This window comes from Lotus japonicus, chromosome 1 (assembly GCF_012489685.1).
Source record: "Lotus japonicus ecotype B-129 chromosome 1, LjGifu_v1.2".
Taxonomy (NCBI): domain Eukaryota; kingdom Viridiplantae; phylum Streptophyta; class Magnoliopsida; order Fabales; family Fabaceae; genus Lotus; species Lotus japonicus.
Genome location: NC_080041.1, coordinates 101,806,179 through 101,834,063, shown reverse-complemented (window position 1 = coordinate 101,834,063; position 27,885 = coordinate 101,806,179). Strand labels below are relative to the sequence as shown.

At 39.3% G+C, this 27,885-nt stretch overlaps 1 long non-coding RNA gene and 1 pseudogene across 1 annotated transcript; one reads left to right on the top strand and one right to left on the bottom strand.

The window, feature by feature from the left end:
• Window positions 1-946, bottom strand: LOC130728505 (uncharacterized). The gene is made up of 2 exons (XR_009015695.1): window positions 718-946; window positions 1-390 (listed from the first exon to the last, which is right to left on the bottom strand). It is a non-coding gene; the product is annotated as an uncharacterized LOC130728505 (long non-coding RNA).
• A 527-nt stretch (window positions 947-1,473) lies between these two features.
• On the top strand, window positions 1,474-26,806 carry LOC130728504 (homeobox-leucine zipper protein ATHB-20-like; annotated as a pseudogene).
• The last annotated feature ends 1,079 nt before the right edge of the window (window positions 26,807-27,885 follow it).

Genomic DNA, 27,885 nt, shown 5'->3' with positions numbered 1-27,885 from the left:
TGAAAGAAAATAATCATCTTCAGTTTCCTATCATATAGATTTACACTTAGGTAGGCAGTTCATAAACATAACAATGTTGTGGGAACTTTAGATCCCTGGTAAGAAAAACATACTCGAAACACATATTGAGGAATGGAGACAGAAAATATAATGATTCTTCAACAATATCCAGAGAAAGGGCAAAACAAATTCAGAATTGTACTGTAAAATTACTTAGTTGGAAAGGTTAAAAGTAAAAGGACCAAATTAAATAACAGCTTTTACATATACAGTTATGCTAGCAAGTAAATAGAATACTACATACTGAAAATCCAGTGAGCTTGACTTCAAGTTGCTCAAGTTCTTTACTGGTTTGCTGTTTTAGGGGCCCAAGTTTCATGTAGAAGGTTTCTGCAGCAAGCAACAAAAATATATTGATAACAATGAATAAGTGAGATGCTAAATCACTGGAAAAAAAAATCAACAACAGTGACTAACTTGTAGAGGCATAAGCTAGACATCATGCAGTTAACTTAAGCATTTTTTTTTGAACGTAACTTAAGCATTTAAACCGTCTTTATATTTAATAGTAAGAGGTCAATTCAAGATCAAGCAGCATTACAAATACCATTTAGAGCCAATTGCATTCAAGAATTGGCTGCAAATATGATTTTGAAATGTACCAAGTTCAACAAATATTATATCTTAAAAAGAAAGAAAAGTCCCTTAGGGCCTTACCCCTCTCATCTGTTACTAACACGAGAAATTCATCCTTTTCAGTAAGGTGGTGATATGAGAAATCTGGAACAGCAATGAGTTCATAGTCCTTAAGGAAAAATCTCTAAAAGCTCGTGCCATTCCTGGGAAATCAGAGTTGCACAGCCAAACGCGAGCCACCTCAAGCTTATTATGAAGGGGAAAGACCTTTCCTTTACTAAGCTTTACCCTCTCTTCTTCCACTACTTTATTTTCTGGACTGGGCGAGCCCCTAGAGGGGCAACGCCCAGTGTGTAGCTCGCCCCGAGGCGAGGGCTTGGCCTTAGGTTGGGCCTCAGCTTCGGAGGCCCAATTGGCCCAATAGGTAGTACCCAAACTCTATAAATAGGAGGTAGTTACCAATTGTAAGGGACTTTTTTTGGCTCATTGGATAGAATTACACATGAAATTCAGCATTCTCACTCTCATTTTCATTCTCTCTCTAGAACAATTCTCTACTCTCTAGGTACTATACCTACCCTCAATGTTCATTCCTAGAACATTTGGCGCCGTCTGTGGGAAGTGTAAACTTTCTACTCCCATTCACGTGGATTGATTGTGCAAGAAGCTATCTCTGATTACGATTAGGCAGTTCTCGAGTTTTCCTATTCTGATTCTGTGACCGGCGTTCTCATTTCACAATTTCGTCTTCCTTTATCTATATAGGTTTGTAGCAAACATTTTTATACACAACGTTTACTTCAATTTTCTCTCACTTTAAGTCTGCGTAGCCTAAAAATTGTTGTCCTTGTGTCTCTGCATCCATCATCATCACCCTATCTGAAACTTTTGTCACCATAAGAGTGAGAGCCAAACCCCAGTGATCATTAACACCCCCTTAAATTACAACAATGAGATAATCAGAGAGAGAGAGTGACCAATTTGCATGAATGATATCATAGTTCTTCTACCATGGACTTCCCATCATCTCACCCTTTCATGTTTAACACCACTGAAGATCACGACCACCACCTACCTTCAATCTCTCTCAACAACTTTTCCTCTTTGCCACCCCAACACTTTCAAGGTATTACACTTTTTTGTCACAAAGGGTATCAAATTCCTCCCCTTATGCTGCCTTTTAATATTATTTGACATGAAAAAAAAGGGTATTTAATTCAAACAATCAAATTTAACAAGTTTTTGATAAATGACAACACTAGTATTCTGTTTTATGTCTTGTGTTTTTCCAGGGGGTGCACCTTTTCTGTTGAAGCGATCCATGTCATTTTCCGGCATCGAAAACAAGTGCAATGAAGTTCATGGAGATCAAGATGAGTTATCTGATGATGGATTGTACCAGAGTGGGGAGAAGAAAAAGAGGCTGAACTTGGAGCAGGTGAAGGCCCTTGAGAAGAGTTTTGAGTTGGGGAACAAACTTGAGGCAGAAAGGAAAGTGCAGCTAGCTAAGGCTCTTGGGTTGAAGCCAAGACAGATTGCAATATGGTTTCAGAATAGGAGGGCAAGGTGAAAAACAAAGCACTTGGAGAAGGAATTTGTTGTCCTCAAGAAGCAGTTTGATGCAGCCAAGGCTGACAATGATGAACTTAAACTTCAGAATTAGAAGCTATACACAGAGGTAATTAATATTTATACGTTTGGAAATCATTCGATAATTGATTCTTGAGTAAAAGACAATTATGAGTAGAAATACATGTATGTGAGTAGCTTCTCAATTTTAAAATTGATTTTGAGACCGGAGAAATTGATCCAAACACATTGTATGTTGATAATTGATATGTTGTCGCTATGGTTCATGTTGGGTTTAATTTGTGTATGATACATTGTGTTATAATGTCATATGTTAAGAATTGCTTATTGTCTAAATACTTAGCTTTTAGCATCGTTCTTGCTCATATCATATTCTGTGCATCTTTGGAAATTGATTCTAATAGGTTTCAGAATTGATTATGGGGAAAGAGAAGTTGATCCAAATGTACTAATAGTATTGGATCACTTAGTTTTCCATCATCTAGTTCCTTTATAGATCAAAATAATAAAGTTTTGGGAGAAATGGATATCTTGATGATATATATTTGAGGAAAGCACGGACGTTTAAGCTTTTAGAGGTTGATATAATATATAGTCTTGGATCACTGAATTTTCCATACTCTAGTGCCGTTTTGGATCAAAATCATAAGGTTTGGAAGAAATGAATACATATCTGGGGATTGGTATTATTAAACTGGTGTTTCTGAATCTTGATCTTGATTCATGTATTCAATATTCATTAAATGACCATTTGTTTATATATATGTGGAGCATATGATAGAAGAGTATGATTCCAGTTCAAGAAAAGGGTTTTCTAATTCCTCTATGTTAATTGCTTTTTTAATTTTAAATTTGTTCCTCTGTCTTTTCTTCCCTGACTTGCTGGAATTGAATTTATTTTATTCTGTTCCTACTACTCATTGTTCTATTTCTATACGAAGTTTCATTGCTCTCTCATTTGTACACTAATGGCTCTAAATTGGTATTTTCATGAAAGAGAGCAAGCACACCCTTGTTTATTTTACTTCTCAGAAGAGGAAAACCTTTTACTTCTTTGAGTTAAGTACTTGTTATTCACTTTTGAAACTCCATTTCAATTCTTATTGTAATTGCCATCCCTCATGTATTAGTGACTTATAAAGTGACCAATAACCACATTAATTATCTGCCTGATTTTATTAGGTCATTACTCATTCTTATGAAGAGTCACTGTCACTTAAGACCCCATAACTGCAAATTAGTAATGTTTTTCCATTAGATCCGATTAATGCACATGAAGCAAAAGACACGAATATGATTTTTGGATCAGCTTCTCTTTAATCATAATCAAACATGACACCGAGAAGCAAATTACAAAAACTTTTCCGCATAATTGATTATGACTTTAGAATTGACTGTAGAATGATTTTCGAGCACCCATGAAATGGCTAGATACTTCATACTAGAGTAACCTGGTCTTGTTTAACATTTTTTTACTGTATGGTTTTTGCAGTTACAAGCTTTGAAAAGAAGGGATTGGTGTGAAGCTCGAACAATCAGCTTTAAGAAAGAAACTGAAGGTACTTGGAGCAATGGAAGTGAAAACAGCTCAGACATAAATTTAGATCTCTCAAGAACATCAATTTCAAATAGTCCTGTATCTCCCCAGAACAATAAAAACCTTATGACCACTTCAATAAAAAACCCAGCATAACCCAACTCCTTCAATTCTCATCAAGGCCAAATCTCCAAGATGAAGGCTTGTGCAACATGTTTCACAACATTGATGAGCACCAGAACTTTTGGCCCTAGCCTGAGCAGCACCATTTTCATTGACCTTATTAATGACTTTTCAACAACAATGTTCAATGATATGAGGGCCAAAGTTAACAAAAATGATTGGTAAACACAAAAAGTGGCGACACCTCGACACCTAGATCGCCACAAACTGCAGAGTTTAAATAAACTGTGCAGTTTGTGGCGAATTTTGGCCACCACAAACTCCAGGTGTCGAGGTGTTCTCCATTGTTTGTGAGTTTATTAATCACCATTGCAAATTTAATTATGCATTATACAACCTTTTTATATCAGCTTTTCAATTCATGTTGTAGAAAACAAATTAATCTTCTTCAGGCATGAGGAGTTGGTGGACTTTTGAGTAGTGCAATTTCTTCTCCAATGCAATTTATTGTATTCCATTGTATAAAATAATGTTTTTGTTGGCTTTAGATAAAAAGAGTTACAAGTTCTTCTCTGTGGTACAAGTTCACCATAAGTGGCCTTTTAGCCTTTAAAATTTTAAATACAGTGATGTAGTCATGTAGTAGCATTGAAGGAGTAAACAGTAATAGTTCACAACTTCATCTAACCTTTTCAGAGTATCTAACCAAACTTTGTTCTGCTGAATATAATATATGCTGTCGAAAATGCAGTGATTAAGCTGCTATATCTTGCTAGAGGACTTCTGTAACCATATTATTTAGTTTTGATTTTTGAATTATCCCTCTCACAATCATGTCCAAGGCAATGTTTCTAGATTTTTTTTTTGGTTTAGCTATCCTTTGAATCCAGAGATTTATCAGAGAATACTACACATATAATAACTAAGAAGAAAGATAATCCTAAGGTTGTCTGCCACCCAAGGTTTAAGTCTCATTGTATGTGACCAAGACAGTAATTAGTTTTGTCTACTATGTAGATCATGCTTTATAAGAAAATAAAAACTTTGTAAAATCACTAATGTCAACATATTCTAAGTGAAAAGATTTAGTTTTACATGGATTTTGATAAAGATATAAGAGACAAGTAAAAAGCCTCAAAATGAGAATGAAGGTTCCAAGTGTAAAGTGGCCTAATAAGAGGGGAAAAAAATAAGTAACAAGGAACCCTCATGAGAGTTAGGGAGATAACTAAGGAGGTACCCTCATGAAAGCTACGGCACAATGAGTCGTTCACAAAATCCTGAATGGTAATAGAGCCTTGAAATTAGAAAATTACATCTAGTTGTTCCATTTTTGAGTCATTCACCTCCATTAGAGGATAAACTAGATTCATTCCATCCGTTCAAATTTTGTCTAGTCTTTGAGAGAAATCATCAAACAAACATTCTGAACAGTTTTGTCCAACACATGAATACACAAATGATCTGGTGATACTAATCCCAATGGAGTGTTTACCAATGATACATAAGTGATAAATATAACTTTATGAAGCAACATAATAATTAGATAAACCTGGTCATAAGTTTGCACTAAATTCTGATAACACCAACATCAGTTTGAAGTTTCAATTTCAAGGGTTCAGAGTTTTAAGTCATGCTGAGTTCTTGACTCATGAGCTGGTGCAGTGAAATTCCACGGGCAGGAATGTGTAGTGGTGCTAGTGGTCTGAGGAAGTATTGAGACACACATTTCATTGTTGGTCTCGAGCAAGGATTTGGATTTAAGCATGATAATGTCACTATTGCAACCTGAAGTATGTCAAGCAAAACAGCCCTGCCTGGAAACAGAAGGCGCGGGTCCAATATTTCACATAATTTGATGTCTTCAGTTGATGCTGATTGAAGTGATGACAGTATTTCCTTAGGATGGCTTCCCACTAAAGTTTCAAGTGCCACAACTCCAAAGCTATAAACATCACACTTTTCACTCACAACCATAGTGTATGCAAGCTCTGCATTGATCGATTCCACAAGGTCAAGTTAAATGATCCAAAGGAAAACTGGCTGAAAATTAAATGGATTAAAGGAAGTATAAAATTTGCATAAACTAGTATTATTAACTAATGCACCTACCTGATATATGTATGGATTATGCATCCAAAGCTGGAACCTCTGCTTCAAAGCCATGGAGCTTCTTCAAGGCAACGACCTTGCCACTAGGTAATTGTGCTTTATAAACACTCCCATATGCTCCTGTCCCAATGCAAAATTTCAAGTCAAAGTCTTCTGTTGCTCTAGTAATGTCTTCATATGCCATATTTCCGTCGAAATTCCATATGCAAAACAAATCCCCACTCTTAGCTGTCGTAGTGTTTGCACGTTTGTTATGATTTGTAGTGATATGATGTTTACTAAGACACAAAAGTAGTGAGAAGGCCAAGATTAAAACACCGAGGATTGGAAGAACTATGACTAGTTTGTGCTTTACTTTGTCACTTATCTTGCTTATTTTGTCACTGGTGTGTTTGTCATGTGGACAAGGTTGGAATTTAAAGTTAATTTGGTAATCCAAAAGATCACTGCACACATCCTTGTTCCCTAATAGATCGTATCCTGTGAATCCAATCGGAATAGGACCCTTCAAATAATTGTAGGACACGTTCACGAAAATGATCTGAGGGAGAGAACCGGGAATGGTTCCATTGAGGTTATTGTGGCTTAGATCCAAATAGACTAAGTTACGCAAATATCCAAGCTGTGGTGGTATATCACCAGTTATGAAGTTACTTCTTAGTTGCAACCTCTGCAAGTTGTTTAATTGGCCAAAATTAGGAGGAAGGGAACCAACCAGTAGATTTTGGGAAATGTCAAGGTCTACCAACAGGGTGAGATTTGTAAGGGAAGAAGGCAATGTCCCATTGATGGAGTTGTTATGAAGCCACAACTCTTGCAAGTTGGTTAACTGGCCAAAATTAGAAGGAAGGGAGCCAACCAGTAGATTGTTGGAAATGTCAAGGTGTTCCAACAGGGTGGGATTTGAAAGAAAAGTAGGCAATGTCCCATTGATAGAGTTGCTACCTAGTTGCAACCATTGCAAGTTGGTTAATTGGCCAAAATAAGAAGGAAGTGAACCAACTAGTAGATTGTTGGAAATGTCAAGATATTCTAATTGAGTGAGATTTGCAAGTGAAGCAGGCATGGTCCCGTTGATTCTGTTTCTAGATAGAGACAATGTTTTTAGATTTTTGAGGGAACCTAACTCCCAAGGAATGGAGCCTTCAAGAGAATTGTTTGACAAAACAAGATAAGTGAGTTTGGAGAGAATACCAATTTGTGGTGGGATACTCCCTCGCTGATTACTTCCACGAACAACAAGCCTTTCTAAGTTCGGGAAAGCAGAGAGGTTGAGTTTTGCGAAATGAAGCTCTCCTCCCGGAAAGTAGGGAGAGTAAATTCCTGTTATGCTCCCAGCCTTGTTGCAATCGATGCTATACCACTGACAGCGACGGGTCCATAAAAATCATGATCACACAAGAAATAATGAGGAGGAGGACCGGTCCATAAAAATTACTAGAAAGAAAAGAGTACTGCATTATTATTATTTTTTGATGAATGCAATCAATCAGAGAAATGTGCAGACTGCACTACTGCAGAGATGTCTGATATGAAACCCAACTTATTAAGTAATGTAAGTACTCACGAACCACACTTCATTACAAGTCAACTAAGGCCAGTACCTTATCAAATGGGTGGATTTTAGTACCTTCAAATTATTTAGCATTGTGTAAAATAAGTTAGTGACTACTAAAGATGGCATCGAAAAAAATATCAATTTAATTCAAAAGGGTACATAAACCACTTTATTTTTTTTGTAACAGAGAAAAATTCTTAATTTAAAGTTTAATTCTCTAGATACATACATACAACTAATTTGGAGGTTGCAGCTTGCAAGTTTTTCTTAGTTGTATATTCCACGAAAGTAAGGGGATAACTCTTTTTGTGGACTTTGAAAACTTGGTTGGAAGTTTGTTAAAGAGGTGCAAGTTTTTCTTGGTAGTATGCCCCACGAAATTAAAAGGGTATATGTCAGGGGAACCTTACGAGGGAAATTTACATTACCAAAAATGTAAGTTTTTTTTTAAAGGCAAAAATGTAAGTTGGTACACTAGAATTTGATAAAAAAATCAATTGTTGAAAAAATATTAAATAACGAACTAAACCAATTAAAATCAAATAAATTAGTTCGAATCCTATTTTACCATAAACTCAAACCGACTCAACTTATGAACACACCTAACGACAATATATAATACGAGTTAACAATTGTTAAATATAAGTTTAAAATACTTTCGAACTAAATGGTATGATTCGATTATGATGTATGGAAGTCGGATATATGAGGATTTGTATATATAAAATTGTTAAGTGTCAGATGTGGTTGACAAATTCATTTTCGACCTAACAGTTGTATTTCAAAATACAAGGAGACATGTTATTAAAAGCCAGGTATCAGGAATATGACGCAAGAAGGGCACGTGTAAGACGAAAGGACACGTGTAAGATGAGAAGACGCCTAGAAGACAGTTGTAATTGTCTTGTCAATTGACCGTTGGGAGATAGTTGTATTTTGGGTCTATAAATAGCAGATTCTTACATAGAATAGGGGTTCACGAATTTATCTACTCAAATGTACTCAAAACGCTTACAGTCGAACGCAATGACTACAAGCAGACTTAGAGGAAAAAAAGTAGGAACTTCGTGCAACTCTTGTATTTTTAGATTTAATTGTTATACAGAAAGTTTCAACATTTGTTCATTTACTTCGGTCGAGTTTACTTGTTTCATTTACATTTCTTTATAAATTTTCTAGTTTTATCAATTAATATTCAAGATATTTTCACCAAAGAACCCAAGAGACTTGAATCCAGTCCCTAGATTGATCATTGGATTCTCTTATTTGTTTACCAAAATTTAGTGTGAACAAATTGGCACACCTGGTGGGACATCTTTGTGAAAATAGTTGTTGAATCTGGTTACCATTCAAACTTACTTGGTCCACGTTTATGCATTTAAGAAGTGAAAGATTAGTGAGTATGGCGAATGGTAGATCAGGAAGTCGCAATTCCCATCCTGCGAATTTTGGGCCTTCGGCAAATCAAGCCGGAAATCCCAATGCTGGAGCGAATATTGAGGGAAATGCTTTGAATTCTGGAACGACACAGGCAACGACAACTAATGTGGCCGAAAATGTGATGCCTGTGGCATCACATGCGGCTACAGTGCCTTCTCTGACAACTCCAGTGGTGTCACAAATGGCTGCCGGGGCCTCTCGCCCCCAACCGGTAAACATGTCGGTGAACCCGCCATTTGGAATGCCTCCAGGATTGATGGTTGGAGTGGGGACATTCCCTGCCGTATATTCAGATAACATAATGTCAGTCGGATCCCCAAGGAATCCGCACCAGGCTTCGGCTTCCAATGTAGGAGGTCGAAACAATATTTACCCTCAGAATGGAGGGGGTGAATGTCAACCCTTTAGGGAATTCCTTGACGAATACCTCTGTTAATGTGTTGAGGCAACAAATGGATGATAGTAACCATGAAATGGTGAACATGTTGGCCCAACAAATAGGAACTGTGTTTAACCCTTTTATCCAAAACACAAACGAGTCTTATCAGCAGTTGACCAGACAAATGGGTCGAATTGCTGACGCATTTGGAGTCCCTCGAAACGAGGTGGCGAATCCTTTGGGTGCAGCGGTGAATAACGCTGTTGAAATCAATGCAGATCCTCAGAATGAACCGCTTCAAGCAAATGTCGAAGTAGCGGCATTGCAAGGTGGTCGAAACAAATTGGATAACCCTGGTGTCCAAGTGCCTCAAAATATTGAAAATCCTATTTTAATAAATTGAAATATGGACGCAGATAGGATAGTCGAGAGAGTTAGACAAAATAACATCGGGGGGCATCAAAATATAGCGGGCATAGTCGAAAAATTATTGAACCAACATGGGTTCAATGTAGGCTATGCGAACCGACCCCATTTTGCTTCGGCTTTCTCCGAGTTCGTCCTCCAGACCGAATTACCTAGAGGATGGAAGGTCCCAAAATTTACTAAGTTTTCAGGGGACACTGGAGAATCGACGGTCGAACACATTGCTAGGTACCAAATAGAAGCGGGGGATATAGCAAATAACGAGAACTTGAAAATGAAATATTTTCCTAGTTCTTTAACCAAAAATGCTTTTACCTGGTTTACCACTTTGTTGCCTAATTCGATCCATAATTGGACACAATTGGAAAGAGTTTTTCATGAACATTTCTTTAGAGGTGAGTCGAAAGTTAGTTTGAAAGAACTGGCTAGGGTGAAAAGAAAGTTTAAGGAAACCATAGACGATTATTTGAATAGGTTTAGACAATGGAAGTCGAAGTGCTTCACTCAGGTACCAGAACATGAGTTAGTCAAAATGGCGGCTGGTGGCCTAGATTATTCAATTCGTAAGAAAATAGATACCCAGCATCTTAGGGACATGGCTCAACTGGCTGATAGAGTCAGACAAATCGAGAACTTAAAGATTGAAAAAGAGAAATTCAATAAGGTCCTGAAGAAGGGTAAAGTTGCATTCATCGAAAGTTGTGAATATGAAGTCGATTATGACTCTTATCAAGGCAACTATGACGATGTCGAACAACAGGAGGTAGATGTAGCCGAATTGGTGTCAGGGCCTCCTTATGTTTGTAAGATGTTGAAACCTTATGAGTCTAAAACCACTGAGACAAATAAGAGCGTTAGTAAATTCCCTGTGAAACTATATAATTTCGATGTGACTAAATGTGATGTGATTTATGATATTTTGTTGAAGGATGGACAAATCAAAGTCCCTCCTAATCAGAAAGAAGTACCTTTCGACCAAAGGAAAGGGAAAAAGTTTTGTAAGTTTCATAATGTATTTAGTCATTGGACTAATAATTGTGTACGTTTCAGGGATTTGGTGCAAACTCCTATCAAGGAAGGACGACTGGAATTCAAAGAAAAAGATAAGGCTGCAATGAAAATTGACTCTGGCCCGATGCAGATTGGCAGTGCCAATTATGTTGAACCAGCTGGAATCATGATGGTCGAATTGTCTGACTTGAACTAGGTTGCTACCGGTGATGATGACGTGGAAGCTATGGGACCTACTCCAAGAATGGAGAAGGTCGAACTCTTTGAAGCAGATATGGAACCTCCATCTGCCGAGGAGGAAGTTGAAACTGCTAAGAAAATGGTGTATCCTCGATCAGAGGAGAGCCTGCTGGAATTCTTGCAACGCTGCAAGAAGTCATACTCTGAAGTAATGTTATGCCCAAGGTGTAGCGCAATATTCGACAAGGTAGCCGCTGTAAGATCAAGTTTTGATCAGTGGTTGCATCTTTATATTTTGATGATTACAATTAAGGTTTGTGATGATGAACAATTGTGGTACCCTAACATTTGTCTTTTTAGTTGTGACAAACAGGTTCTGAATCTGATCCAAGCCTATTTATTCAGAAGAAGAAGAACCAAGGGATACTGGAAAGAGAGCTCTAAAGCATACCATGTTCGTTCAGAACAGTGGCATATCCTTCAAAGTTCTAAAGATGCAAGCTCTCAAGAGGTTCTGAAGAACCAGAGTCAGAAGTTCTGAAGACCAGATGTTCCAGTGGAACGGTCCAGAAGCAGAAGACTCAAGTTCTGAAGACCTGCAAGAAGTTGGTTCTGAAGACTCAAGCTATTCTAGCTCTGTCGATCAGAAGTTCTGAGGAACTTGTTCAGAAGCAGAAGTTGCAAGGTCAGAAGAATCCAAGCTTCAGTCTGACGATGATCAGAAGCTTCACCAACGTTCATCTGAAGCCTTCAAGATCTTAAGTCAACTGGTGAAAGGACAGGTCGCTATCATAGTACAACATCGTACAAGTCTCAGTCTGTCGCCACCTACCTCGTGCAGCCTAGCAGTCTGATTTTACAAGATTGTCACTCCAACGGACAAAACCCTAGCAACGGCTACATCACAAGTCTTGGAGTATATAAAGGCTGAAGAAAGAAGAAAGAGACTAAGAAACTTTGCTGAAATCATTCAACACTTACAAACCAATCTCTTAGCAATATTTCTTCACTGTTCTTAAACATCTGAGTTTACCATTAGCTTTTTAGAAGCACTCATTGTAAACCCGAAACCTTTTACACTTCATTGTAAAGTTCCTTAAGAGACCAAGGTTGGTCGGATCTTGAGAGGACTGAATCAAGGTTGATTCAGTGTTTAGCTAGTCTTAAGAGGATCGGTAGATCAGCTTCTTAAGAGGATACTAGTGAGAAAATCAGTGTATTGTTAGTCACTTAGCAGGTAGCAAAGTGCAGTTGTAACACTCATTGATTTTAGTGAATTGCCTTCATCAGAAGAAGGAAGAAATCACCTTCACAGGTGGACTGGATTAGCTTGAGCTTTTATCTCAAGTGAACCAGGATAAAATACTTGCGTGCTTTACTTCTTATCCTTCAGCACTTAGTTCTTATCCTTGAGTTTTGAAAATTTCTAAAAGTATACCCTTTATTCAAAAACTCTATTCAAACCCCCCCCCCTTTCTAGTGTTTTTCGCACCTTCAATTGGCATCAGAGCTCCGGTTCTGATTTAAACACCTAACAGTGTTCAGTGATCCAGAACCTTGTGTGAAAAACAAACAATGGCCCAAGCCAATACTTCCGCTGACAACAACAACAACAACAATCAACTCAGAGCACCAATCTTTGATGGTGAAAAGTTTGAGTACTGGAAAGATAGAATAGAATGTTATTTCCTTGGCACTGACCCAGATCTCTGGGATATGGTCATTGAAGGCTATACTGATCCAGTAGATGCTTCAGGAGTGAAGATCCCTCGTTCTGAAATGACTGACGCTCAGAAGAAGCGTTTCAAGGATCATCACAAGGCGAAGTCTATGCTATTTAGCTCAATAACATATATTGAGTATGAGAAGATCTCTGACAAAGAAACAGCAAAATCCATCTTTGACTCCTTGGTCATGACGCATGAAGGAAATGAAGAGGTCAAGGAAACCAAGGCTCTTGCTCTCATACAACAATATGAGCAGTTTAAGATGGAATCTGGTGAAACCATTGAGGAGATGTACTCAAGGTTTCAAACTCTGATTGCTGGAATCAGAGTGCTAAACAAGGGCTACTCTGCTGGTGATCATGTCAAGAAGATCATCAGAAGTTTGCCCAAGGAGTGGAGAGCTTTTGTCACTGCACTGAAACTCTCCAGGAATCTGAACTCGTTGAAGTTAGAAGAACTCGTGAGTCATCTCAGAAGCCATGAGATTGAACTCAAAGAGGACAAGCCCCAAAAGAAAGACAAATCTATTGCTCTTAAGTCAAAGTCTGACAAAGCAAAAGCCTATCAGGCAGAAGAGGAAGATTCCTCTGAAGAGCTATCAGATGCGTCTGGTGATGAAGAGCTATCTCTTTTCACAAAGAGATTAAGAAAACTCTGGAAGAATAGACATAGCAAAGGCAAAGGACCAAAGAAGAGTTCAGGAAGATATGAATCTTCATCTGGTCAGAAGAAATCATCTGGAAAGGAAGTCACTTGCTTCGAGTGCAAGGAATCTGGGCACTACAAGAGTGACTGTCCCAAGCTAAAGAAGGACAAGAGACCAAGAAAAGTCTTCAAGAAGAAAGCTCTCATAACCTTTAATGCAACTGATTCTGATGAAGCTGAGTCAGAAGAAGATGAAGTTGTGGAGGCTCTGATGGCCACCACCAGCAGAGGTGCTGAAGCTTCAGAAGATGATTCAGACTCTGAGAATGATGATGAGGTATTCTCTAATTTTTCTCCATCTGAGCTAAGAACTGCTTTATCTGAAATAATGGAGAAACATGATGTTCTAGTAAGTAAATATAAAGAGCTTAAGAGAAAGTATGCTGTTAAAACTAGTTCATCAGAAGTTCATGAGAAGTCAGTCTCTGAACTCATGGAAGAAAACTATACTCTTGTTATGACAACACTGTTCTTCGTGCTAAAAATGATGTGCTAGAAGACCAACTTGCATCATCTGATGTTAAGTATGAGACAAAATATGAGAAAGCGTTTCAAAAGTTCCTTGCAAAGGGCATAGACAGAAGTCTTATGGCTTCAATGATCTATGGCATGAGCAGAAATGGGAACAGTGGCCTTGGCTACTTTCAATCCATGAGAGATAAGTCATCTGAGCCCAAACGCGAACCTTTGCATAAGCATTTCGTTCCCGCTGGCACTGTCATTCCAGAAAAGGTTACACCAAAGGTGGTGAAACCAAAGGGAAAGTCCAAACTTGACTTATTTAGATACTATACTCAGGTTCCTATGTATTATCCTCCTGTTGCACCCAAAGTTCCAAGAACTTCTGGGAAAACTAACAAGAAAGGACCCAAGATATGGGTACCTAAGACAAAAATTATTCCTGTTGCAGACATCTTATGCAGCTCAGTTAAGACACTTGTCATGGTACCTGGACAGTGGATGCTCGCGACACATGACGGGCACAAGGTCTATATTCCAAGAACTGACACCGCTTAAGTCAGGAGGAGACGTTGGCTTTGGAGGAAACCAGAAGGGAAAAATTATTGGAAAAGGTTCCATAGGAGATGGAAAAATTCCAGTTATCAATGATGTACTTTTGGTGGAAGGATTATTTCATAACTTGCTCTCCATAAGCCAAATTGCTGACAAAGGTTACGATGTGATCTTCAATCAAACCGGATGCAGAGCTGTTAGTCAAACAAATGGATCTCTTTTGTTTTCTGGGAAGAGGAAAAATGATATTTACAAAATCAAATCTTCTGAACTACTATCTCAGAAGGTCAAGTGTCTCATGTCAGTTAATGATGAGCAATGGATCTGGCACAGACGCCTAGGGCATGCCAGCCTCAGGAAAATTTCTCAACTTAGCAAGCTAAATCTCGTCAGAGGTTTGCCTCGTCTGAAGTACTCATCAGAGGCTCTATGTGAAGCTTGTCAGAAGGGAAAATTCACCAAGAAACCCTTTAAAGCAAAGAATGTGGTATCTACAACAAGACCCCTTGAGCTACTTCACATTGATCTTTTTGGACCAGTGAAAACTGAATCCATTGGAGGAAAGAAGTATGGGTTAGTCATTGTAGATGACTATAGCAGGTGGACATGGGTAAAGTTCCTAAGGCACAAAGATGAAACACACACTGTGTTTACCAACTTCATTACCCTTGTTCAGAAGGAGTTTCAATCTTCTGTGATTACTGTCAGAAGTGACCATGGTGGAGAATTTGAGAACAAAGCTTTTGAAGAATTATTCAACTCCCAAGGAATCTCTCATAACTTCTCCTGTCCTCGTACTCCTCAACAAAATGGAGTAGTTGAAAGAAAGAATAGAACTCTTCAGGAGATGGCTCGCACCATGATGCAAGAATCAAGTATGACCAAGCACTTCTGGGCAGAAGCAATCAACACTGCATGCTACATCCAGAACAGAATCTCCATTAGACCAATTCTGGAGAAGACTCCTTATGAGCTATGCAAAGGAAGAAAACCTGATATCTCTTACTTCCATCCTTTTGGAAGCTGTTGCTACATGCTCAACACTAAGGAGCAATTGGGTAAATTCGACTCTAAAGCTTTAAAATGTTATTTTCTTGGTTACTCTGAAATATCTAAAGGTTTTAGAATTTATAATATTATTCATCAAACTGTTGAGGAATCTATCCAGATTAGATTTGATGATAAGCTTGGCTTAGAAAAGTCAAAGCTGTTTGAAAGATTTGCAGATTTAAGCATTGATTATTCAGAAGCAAATCAACCAAAGAACAGCTCAGAGGATGTTGCTCCAGAGGCAGAAGCATCTGAAGCTGCTCCAACAACTTCTGATCAGCTTCAGAAGAAGAAAAGAATAGCTGTCTCTCATCCAGAAGAACTGATTATTGGCAACAAAGATGCTCCAGTCAGAACCAGGTCAATGCTCAAACCTTCAGAAGAGACTTTTCTGAGTCTGAAGGGACTTGTTTCTCTCATTGAGCCCAAATCAGTTGATGAAGCTCTTGAAGACAAAGGCTGGATTCTGGCAATGCAAGAAGAGCTAGATCAGTTCACCAAGAATGATGTATGGACCTTAATGCCTAAACCCAAGGGTTTCCATGTCATAGGAACCAAATGGGTATTCAGAAACAAGCTGAATGAAAAAGGAGAAGTAACAAGAAACAAGGCAAGACTGGTGGCTCAAGGCTACAGTCAACAAGAGGGAATTGATTACACTGAGACCTTTGCTCCTGTAGCAAGGCTTGAAGCTATAAGGCTACTGATTTCCTTCTCAGTAAATCACAACATCATTCTCCATCAGATGGACGTCAAGAGTGCCTTCCTAAATGACTACATTTCAGAAGAAGTGTATGTCAAGCAACCTCCTGGCTTTGAAGATGACAAATATCCAGATCATGTCTACAAGCTCAAGAAGTCACTCTATGGACTGAAACAAGCTCCCAGAGCGTGGTACGAAAGGCTCAGCTCCTTTCTTCTACAGAATGAGTTTGTAAGTGGTAAAGGTGACAATACTCTTTTCTGCAGAACCTATAAGAATGACATTCTTATAGTTCAGATTTATGTTGATGACATCATTTTTGGTTCTGCTAATCCCTCCTTGTGCAAGGAATTTTCTAAGTTGATGCAGGCTGAATTCGAAATGAGCATGATGGGAGAACTCAAATACTTCCTGGGAATTCAAATAGATCAACGACCAGGAGTCACATACATCCATCAGAAGAAGTATACCTTGGAACTTCTGAAGAAGTTCAACATGAGTGATTGCAACATCTCTAAGACTCCAATGCATCCAACATGCATTCTTGAGAAAGAGGAAGTTTCCTCTAAGGTTTGTCAGAAGCTCTATCGTGGGATGATAGGCTCTCTTCTTTACTTAACTGCCTCCAGACCTGATATATTATTTAGTGTGCATCTCTGTGCTAGATTCCAATCAGATCCTAGAGAGACTCACTTAACTGCTGTTAAGAGGATCCTCAAATATCTGAAAGGAACCACTAACCTTGGCTTGATGTATAGAAAAACATCAGAGTTTACACTTTCAGGTTTTTGTGATGCTGACTTTGCTGGAGATAGAGTGGAAAGGAAAAACACTTCTGGAAGCTGCCACTTCCTTGGAGCAAATCTTGTCACATGGTCAAGCAAGAGGCAGAACACAATTGCTCTATCAACTGCAGAAGCAGAATATGTCTCAGCTGCCACTTGCTGTACACAAACCATATGGATGAAGAATCATCTGGAGGACTATGGTTTGTCTTTGAAGAAGGTTCCTATCTACTGTAACAACACAACTGCTATCTCACTCAGCAAGAATCTCATTCTACATTCAAGAGCAAAGCATATAGAGGTAAAGTATCATTATATTCGTGATCATGTTCAGAAGGGCACTCTATCATTAGAGTATGTTGATACTGACCATCAGTGGGCAGATATTTTTACTAAGCCCTTAGCAGAAGATAGGTTTTTATTTATTCTTGAAAACCTGAACATGGATTTTTGTCCAGAGTAAGTTTTCTTCAGAACTTCTGACCTTGGTACCTCTGAAGTCATCAGATGTTACCTCTTTCAGAAGTTACCCGGTCAGAAGCACTTAACCCACTGGTTAAACTTCTGTGGTTGGCAACAATACACGTGTCACTTCATTTGTGACATAGTTCCTTGATTCGCGTGGTATATCTGTTATAATGATGATGCCTACTCTCCTCTACTATGCTATTTTCAGACTATCTATCTTATAACCGTTGATTTTGCCTTTAATTTCTTAAAACTGTCAACGGTTACCATTAAACCCACTATATGCATTGTCACACACGGTCTTCCACTCACTTACACTAACGGTTTTGAAACTCTTCGTGTGCATTGCATTCATTCATACTCCTCCTCCAACATTTCCCCTTTCTCTCTGAACCCTAAACCTCATTCTCTGAGAATCATGGGCAAATCGAGGAAACCCAAGGTAAATGTTTCTGATTCTTCCAAACAAACTACCGAAGAACAAGAGAATCAAAGATTTGAAGAAGCACAGAAGATTCTAAATGCGCCAAATGTAGTCACATGTGTCAAGAAAGTAGAAGAACTAAATGTGTGCTGTGAAGCAAGAGTTGATTTTGACAATCTAGCTGAACATGGGTTCGACATCAGGGATCAAGTCAACTTGCAAGGGTGGTCTGGCTACTTCAATAGGCTCTGTGGTCCGATCTATCACAAATTGGTTGTAGAGTTCTGGAAAAACGCAGTTTGCAACGACTATTACGTCGTCTCTCATGTGCTGGACAAGAAAATTGTGATTTCAGAAGAATCCATTGCAAAGCTGCTGGGTATGGAGTTCCAGCAAGGAAAAAGGATTAAAAACGTTGATGCAAATGTTCCTGGGATGAGGAACGTAGTCAACAAGGCGATTTATGACAACTGGTCTCTGGAGAAAACCAAGTACAACATAAAGGATTTGAAGCCTCAGATGAAGATTTGGCAGAAGATCTTCATTACCTGCATTCACCCCAGAACTGGAGGAACTGATTACCTGAATGCAACTCAAAAGGTAATCATGTACTATATCTCTAAAGGTGAACCTATATGTATGCCATTCCTGCTCTTCAATTATCTGAAGGAATGCGTTGAGAAATCAAGGACCACAGCTTCGGAGAACAAGAGGTTCATTTCTTACATTCCGTATGGAAGGTTGCTGTCAGATATCTTTGTCCAGAATAAGCTTGTCAAGACCCTGTCAGACATTGGACTTCATGAAGATCTGGCCATGTCTATTGGCGATGCTCTCAATGGAACAAAGCTGAAGAAAATGCAGATCATTGAGAAAGTACAAGTTGTTCCCACAGAAGACACTTCTGATGAAGTTCGTCAGAGGAACTACCCTATTGATGATTTTCCTCTTTGGTCCAAAAAGGACAACCCAGCATGCATTCTGGAGTATGTAAGGATGCTCAGAAGACAAGGAGATCCTATTACTCTTGAGGAGTTTGTCAGAACTCTTCCTGAGAGCCCTCCTAAGATGCCAACGAGGAGAGGAAAGAAAACAACCAGCAAGCCTTCAGATCCCAAGGGCAAAGGGATTCTGACAGAGGAACCTACAAAGAAGAAAGCTGCATCCAAGACAGTGGTCATCAGGGAACCCTCTCCTGAAAGACCTCCTAAGAGAACCTCAGTTCAATCACGTCAAGTATCTGAATCTGAAAGCTCTGAAGACTCATGGGAAGACTCTTCAAGTGAGGAGACTGAAGATGATGATGTTCCTCTAGCCAAGAGGAGAAAAGTTATTTTTGAGGAAGAAGATGAGCAGGATGACCATGAGATCATCCAGAATGTGCTTCAGGTTATAAGGGAATCTTCAGAAGCTGAAGAATCCACAGATTCTGATGAAGTACACTTGGTGAAGAGAAGGAAACTGCCTCTGAAAGGTCTACTTCAGCAGAAAGAGGCAGAATCACAGCAAACATCTGACCCTGCTTTAGAAGCACAAAGGGAAAGAAGATCCAAAAGCACCTCAGATCCTGCAAGGGCTGCAAATCTCACCAGAACCACTTCCATCAGAAGTCCACGTAAGGTAATTACTGAAGGCATTAACTCTGATTCTGCTTTAGTAATTATTCCTGAACAACCCCTGCCTATATCTACCTCCATGCCTACTCCAACCCAAACAGCATCCACTCAGCCAGAAACACAAGCTGAAACACAACCTGAAACACAAGCTGAAGCACAAGCTCCTAAATCAACCATCCAAACAGCTACCACTGTCATCCCTTCCATTCCAATTCACACCTTTTCCACATCTACCACAACTGAACCTGTACCTCCTTTCAATCCCTTCATCCAAGGCATTGTTCAAAGTGAGGCCACTCTCAGAACCTTGGTTCAACAATTCAATCCCAAGCCTTCATCCACTTCACACACCCTCCTCATAACCCAAACTGGTGAGATCCCTGCTGAGGCAGAAAGAGAGGATGATGATGTTCAGATCCTTGAACCGCCCTTCAATGTCAAGCCTCTTCAACAGGTAGCTTCCAACTTTGAAGACCAGCTTCAAGATGTGCCTGAAACCTCCTATGTGTCTTTGTCCAACTATTCTGCAGTCAACTCACAGGATCTGAGTTTCACTTCACCTGAGAAGACTGTTACCTCAAGGCAAAGACCTGTAACGATCTCTGAAGCTGAGCACATGGATGAATCAGATCACTCAGGCATAGAGAAGGATCATGAGATTGATTTTATTCCTTCAGAACAACTCATACCTGATAGCTCCAATGCTTCAAGCTCCAATGCTGCCAGAACTTCTCAGCCTGTTCTAACCTTGGCAACCTCCTTCCAACCTCAGAATCTTACTCAACTCATTCAGGAGTTTTCTGAAGAGGCCACCAGAAGACTGAAATGGTTATATCAGGTGACTGATAATCAGTTTGATGCCTCTCTTGTTGATGGTCTATGGTCTGCCTTTGAAAGATGGTCAGAAGGCAAAGCTCATGAACTTCAGAAGCAGCTTAGCAGGGAGAAACGACTAAGAGTTCATGATGCATCTGAGAGAGCCTATGAGCAGAGGCAGAGAGTGCTGCACAGAGTCTGTGCACCTCTGAGAAGAGCTATGGCTGAAAGACAATATGTTGTCTCTGAATGTACCTCAGAAGATGCTGAGATGATTCCAGCAGAGGTTGCAGAGGACAGCTCTGAAGGCATTGTCATTCTGGAAGATGCAGATGCTCATGAAGTTGAGAAGCAAGGGCCACTTCAAGTTGATACTGCAATGTCATCAGAGGCTGAAGTTGCTACACATGCTCAAGCTCCAGAAGTTCCTACTTCAGCTCCATCTCCAGAAGTTACTTCTCTTGCTGCCAGAATTGACCGCATTCAAGATGATCAGCAGAGACTGTTTCAGATGGTTGAGCAGCAAGGCCTGGTTCAGATTGAACAGAGCAGGCAGATTCAGGACTCCTCTCGCAGAATGGAAGACATGATGAAATTTCTGATTGAGCACCTTCCCTCCTCTTCCAAGCCTTGAAACCCCTCTCATATATCTTGCATGCATGTATTTGCTTTGAATGCATTTATTCTATGTTGACTGTGTTAATTTCTCATTTTATGATTCAATGCACCGTCCTCTTCGTAACTTACATGCTTTTATGATTTGATAAGTTTTATGCATGTTTTTCTGTTACTTTTCCTCCTTATATTCTCTGCAATCCTTCTTCTCCATCATACCGCAATTTACTTCACATCAATCATTTTACTCTCCTCTTGCTTCTAGTTTAAAAATGACTTCTGTCGACTTAATTTCTGAACTCAAGACTATGGTATTTGACCAAGTATTTCCATGGAGCGTTGATCTTTCTTCTTCTCAGATTTCTCAAGCTCTTGAGAAAATTGAGAATCTTCTGACATGTTGGCTCACATCTCACCAGACTCTCTGTCTTCAGAATCTTCAAGAAGTTCTGAATGACCTCCTTCGTCTGACCACTCGTCGGAAGGACGTTGAAGCTCAGTTCCAGGGCATTTGTATGCTTCTGGAATATGAAGACGATCACAATGAAGCGGATCAAGAGCTGTCCAGGAGAATGCTGCTTTGAAGGAAGAACTGGCTACCCAGTTAGCCTCAATTGATCAGGACATGCGTCCCCTACACCTTCAACTTCTCTCCATGAAGAATTCTCGAGCTTTCCTATGTATCTAGGATTAGTTTTCTTCATTTCCCTCTATCCTCTGTACTCTTTCTTCGCTCCACAATAATAACAGCTTCCCTTGCATCTTTTACTTGTTTGTTATTGTTGTTTGTGATTCTGTTTTTCACTCTTTTTGATTATGACAAAAAGGGGGAGTACATAAAATGGTTTTGATAAATTTTTTTTCATATTATATATAAAACCAGTAGAGGATAATAAGTATCAAATACTTATAACACATAGATATTGTCAAGCGTCTCAAATATGGAATACATTTTGTTCATACTCTGAACTAATCTTGCTTCTGACGCCTTATTCCAACTATATCTGGACAAGACTCTATGTTCTTATGTGATATACGCAAAGTTCTGAACCATCACTTCTGATGAGTATATATCCTCATACGCGTATCTTCTGATCACATCACCAAGACTCCGAATCTAGACTCTTCATCATCTCATCAAGTCATAGATTCAGGGGGAGTCAGGGGGAGACCCCAGCTCAGAATCAGGTGTTATTCCAGATTCAGAATGAGCATTACTAACCGTTACACAAGGATAAGTTTAATTTCTGATCTCTTCTCTCTTGTGTATTCAGTTTATTGTTTAGAAATTGTTCATCAAAATACTTGTTTTGTCATCATCAAAAAGGGGGAGATTGTAAGATCAAGTTTTGATCAGTGGTTGCATCTCTATATTTTGATGATTACAATTAAGGTTTGTGATGATGAACAATTGTGGTAACCTAACGTTTGTCTTTTTAGTTGTGACAAACAGGTTCTGAATCTGATCCAAGCCTATTTATTCAGAAGAAGAAGAACCAAGGGATACTGGAAAGAGAGCTCTAAAGCATACCATGTTCGTTCAGAACAGTGGCATATCCTTCAGAAGTTCTGAAGATGCAAGCTCTCAAGAGGTTCTGAAGAACCAGAGTCAGAAGTTCTGAAGACCAGATGTTCCAGTGGAACGGTCCAGAAGCAGAAGACTCAAGTTCTGAAGACCTGCAAGAAGTTGGTTCTGAAGACCCAAGCTATTCTAGCTCTGTCGATCAGAAGTTCTGAGGAACTTGTTCAGAAGCAGAAGTTGCAAGGTCAGAAGAATCCAAGCTTCAGTCTGACGATGATCAGAAGCTTCACCAACGTTCATCTGAAGCCTTCAAGATCTTAAGTCAACTGGTGAAAGGACAGGTCGCTATCATAGTACAACATCGTACAAGTCTCAGTCTGTCGCCACCTACCTCGTGCAGCCTAGCAGTCTGATTTTACAAGATTGCCACTCCAACGGACAAAACCCTAGCAACGGCTACATCACAAGTCTTGGAGTATATAAAGGCTGAAGAAAGAAGAAAGAGACTAAGAAACTTTGCTGAAATCATTCAACACTTACAAACCAATCTCTTAGCAATATTTCTTCACTGTTCTTAAACATCTGAGTTTACCATTAGCTTTTTAGAAGCACTCATTGTAAACCCGAAACCTTTTACACTTCATTGTAAAGTTCCTTAAGAGACCAAGGTTGGTCGGATCTTGAGAGGACTGAATCAAGGTTGATTCAGTGTTTAGCTAGTCTTAAGAGGATCGGTAGATCAGCTTCTTAAGAGGATACTAGTGAGAAAATCAGTGTATTGTTAGTCACTTAGCAGGTAGCAAAGTGCAGTTGTAACACTCATTGATTTTAGTGAATTGCCTTCATCAGAAGAAGGAAGAAATCACCTTCACAGGTGGACTGGATTAGCTTGAGCTTTTATCTCAAGTGAACCAGGATAAAATACTTGCGTGCTTTACTTCTTATCCTTCAGCACTTAGTTCTTATCCTTGAGTTTTGAAAAGTTCTAAAAGTATACCCTTTATTCAAAAACTCCATTCAAACCCCCCCTTTCTAGTGTTTTTCGCACCTTCAGCCGCTCAAACCATGGAAGATGCTGAGGCCAAGAAGCGCCGTCAGGGGATGGTGCCTGAAAGGACTTTTGGATCGGGATCCAGAGGACAATCTAACTTTCCCTTCATGGGAGGTAGAGGATCATTCGGCTTCGGAAGAGGACGTGGTCGAACATATGTGCCACCAAGTCGAGTGTCGTTTAACAGATGGATGACAAGGAACCAAGCACCTCACCCTAAAGTGAAAGTGGTCGATTTGGAAAATGGGTCTGCCTATATGGATAATTCTAGGAATTCCAAGAATTATATCTATGTCCCAAGGCCATATCTGGGTCGAAACCCGATGACAAAAACACAGTGGAGACGCCACCAAAGGGAGAGGTCAGCCCTTGAAGTGGGTCAGCCTAGCTTTGAGAAGCCTGTCCAGTTTCAACTTTTAGGGCAAAGTGGAGGGGCTCCAATGGTGCCCATTCAAGTGATTAAGCAGAGTATGAAGAATGCAGGAAATTGGGTGAAGACTAATCAGACGAAGGGAAAGGAAAAGCAAGTTGAAGATGTCGAAATGAAAGACAATTTCGAGATGCTTGACTCCGAGTTTGAATCTATGTGTAGCTTGGTCTCGATCCTGCATGAGGAATTCGATGTGAAGACTGAAATCACCGATGATGAGGAAGATTACTACGTCGAAGAAGATGATGATAAGCCGTTGTGTTACTATGTGATGACCAAAGGAGGCATCGAGGATGAATGTGCTGTCTTCAAGAAGCTAGATATGGAGATGAAGAAGCATCTGAAGCCCCTTTTTCTATGGGCCTGCATCGAAGGAGTTGGTGTTAATAAAGTTCTGGTTGACGGCGGGGCCGCGATCAATTTGATGCCGAAGTTCTTGCTTAAGAAAATTGGAAAGACTGTCGAAGACTTACAGCCTCATAATATGATGTTGACTGATTACGAAGAAAAAACCTCTTAGTCACCAGGTATGCTGCTGGTGGAGGCTACAATTGGTACTGTCTCTCAACCGACATTGTTTGTGGTAGTGCCATCGAAAGCAGATTATAATTTGCTATTGCGACGAGAATGGATTCATGGAGTGGGAGCTGTGCCATCCTCCTTGCACCAAAAGCTATCTATCTAGAGGCCCGATGGAGTGGTCGAAAATGTTGATGCCGATCAGAGTTACTATAAGGCTGAAGTGGAGTTTGTCGACAAAAAGAATTTCGAGAAGCGAATGGCGAGTATTGCTCCATATGTTTCAGAAGGGAAAGATCACATGGAAGGTTCAACTAATTATGCAATGAACCTTCACCCTGAGTACGAATTTCTTTGGAACAAGAACTTTCGCACTCAAGATGCCACTGAAGAGTGGCAAGTCGTCGAATTAAATGATTGAGTCGAGCATAGCTCGAATATCGGCTTATGCAGCCGAGACAAGAATAAAAACGGTCTTGGAGGCCGAGCAATATGCAGAAGCGGGAAGATAAGCCGAATATGAGAAATTTCGCAAACCAGAGGAATGCCTAGACTTGGTTCATTTCACAGAAGACAGGTCAGAACCAGTGCTTGATTGTATATACGATGACGAACCTCTCGGATTCGAGCAGTCTTTAGACCCTATGTTAAAAATGCAAGCTCAGGATCCGTTAGAAGAGGTCGATTTGGGGAATGAAACCAAGAAAAGGCCAACATACGTAAGTTCATTGATTGACTCTAACTTTAAGAGTCGAATTGTTAGTTTGTTGCAGGAATACAAAGATTGCTTCGCATGGGACTATGACGAAATGCCAGGTTTAAGCCGGGATTTAGTTGAGTTGAAGTTACCAATTCGACCTGGCAAGAAGCCCGTAAAGCAGACTCCGAGGAGGTTTGCCCCAGAGGTTTTCTTGAAAATTAAAGAGGAGGTCGAACGTCTACTTGGAGCAATGTTCATACGAACGGCCAGGTATGTTGATTGGTTAGCTAATGTAGTTCCTGTACTTAAGAAAAATGGTAAAATGAGGGTTTGCATAGATTACAGAGATTTAAATTCGGCTACGCCGAAGGATGAGTATCTTCTGCAGGGAATGAATATTTAAGTTTGTTAGATGGATACTCAGGGTATAACCAAATTTACATTGCAGAGGATGATGTGTCGAAGACTGCGTTTCGGTGCCCAGGAGCACTAGGAACATATGAATGGGTGGTGATGCCTTTCGGCCTTAAAAATGCTGGTGCAACTTACCAAAGGGTAATGAACACCATTTTCCATGAGTATATTGAGAAATTTATGCAAGTCTATATTGATGATATTGTTGTGAAGTTGAAATCTCAGGATATTCATATGGAACATCTTAGGTTGTCATTTGAAAAGATGATAAAATATGGTTTGAAGATGAACCCACTCAAATGTGCTTTCGGTGTAATTGCAGGACAATTTCTGGGATTCATTGTCCACAAAAAAGGCATTGAGATAGACCAGAATAAGGCGAAAGCAATCTTCGATACTCAACCGCCGCCAAACAAAAAGCAGTTACAATCATTGTTGGGCAAGGTTAATTTCTTGAGAAGATTCATTATGGATCTAAGTGGGAAAACTAAAGTATTCTCCACATTACTTCGACTCAAGAAAGAACAAGAGTTTCACTGGGAAGAAGAGCATCAAAGGGCGTTCGAGGAAATAAAAGCTAGTCTGACGACAGCACCGGGCATGGCTCCCCTCATTCGAGGAAAACCCATGAAACTTTACATTTCGGCATATGAAGAAACAATCGGCAGTGTGCTAGCCCAAGATGATGAAAATGGAGTCGAGAGGGCCATTTATTATTTAAGTCGAATCCTCAACGATGCTGAAACTAGATATAGTTTGGTAGAAAAATTATGTTTATGTTTGTATTTTTCAAACATGACACCGAGAAGCAAATTACAAAAACTTTTCCGCATAATTGATTATGACTTTAGAATTGACTGTAGAATGATTTTCGAGCACCCATGAAATGGCTAGATACTTCATACTAGAGTAACCTGGTCTTGTTTAACATTTTTTTACTGTATGGCTTTTGCAGTTACAAGCTTTAAAAAGAAGGGATTGGTGTGAAGCTCGAACAATCAGCTTTAAGAAAGAAACTGAGGGTACTTGGAGCAATGGAAGTGAAAACAGCTCAGACATAAATTTAGATCTCTCAAGAACATCAATTTCAAATAGTCCTGTATCTCCCCAGAACAATAAAAACCTTATGACCACTTCAATAAAAACCCCCAGCATAACCCAACTCCTGCAATTCTCATCAAGGCCAAATCTCCAAGATGAAGGCTTGTGCAACATGTTTCACAACATTGATGAGCACCAGAACTTTTGGCCCTAGCCTGAGCAGCACCATTTTCATTGACCTTATTAATGACTTTTCAACAACAATGTTCAATGATATGAGGGCCAAAGTTAACAAAAATGATTGGTAAACACAAACAGTGGCAACACCTCAACACCTCGATCGCCACAAACTCCAGGTGTCGAGGTGTTCGCCATTGTTTGTGAGTTTATTAATCACCATTGCAAATTTAATTATGCATTATACAACCTTTTTATATCAGCTTTTCAATTCATGTTGTAGACTTGGTGTAGAAAACAAATTAATCTTCTTCAGGCATGAGGAGTTGGTGGACTTTTGAGTAGTGCAATTTCTTCTCCAATTTAATTTATTGTATTCCATTGTATAAAATAATGTTTTTGTTGGCTTTAGATAAAAAGAGTTACAAGTTCTTCTCTGTGGTACAATTTCACCATAAGTGGCCTTTTAGGCTTTAAAATTTTAAATACAGTAGTAGCATTTAAGGAGTAAACAGTAATAGTTCACAACTTCATCTAACCTTTTCAGAGTATCTAACCAAACTTTGTTCTGCTGAAGATAATATATGCTGTCGAAAATGCAGTGATTAAGTTGCTATATTGCTAGAGGACTTCTGTAACCAAATTATTTAGTTTTGATTTTTGAATTATCCCTCTCACAAACATGTCCAAGGCAATGTTTCTAGATTTTTTTTTTGGTTTAGCTATCTTTTGAATCCAGAGATTTATCAGAGAATACTACACATATAATAACTAAGAAGAAAGATAAACCTAAGGTTGTCTGCCACCAAAGGTTTAAGTCTCATTTTATGTGACCAAGACAGTAATTAGTTTTGTCTACTATGTAGATCATGCTTTATAAGAAAATAAAAACTTTGTAAAATCACTAATGTCAACATATTCTAAGTGAAAAGATTTAGTTTTACATGGATTTTGATAAAGATATAAGAGACAAGTAAAAAGCATCAAAATGAGAATGAAGGTTCCAAGTGTAAAGTGGCCTAATAAGAGGGGGAAAAAAATAAGTAACAAGGAACCATCATGAGAGTTAGGGAGATAACTAAGGAGGTACCCTCATGAAAGCTACGGCACAATCAG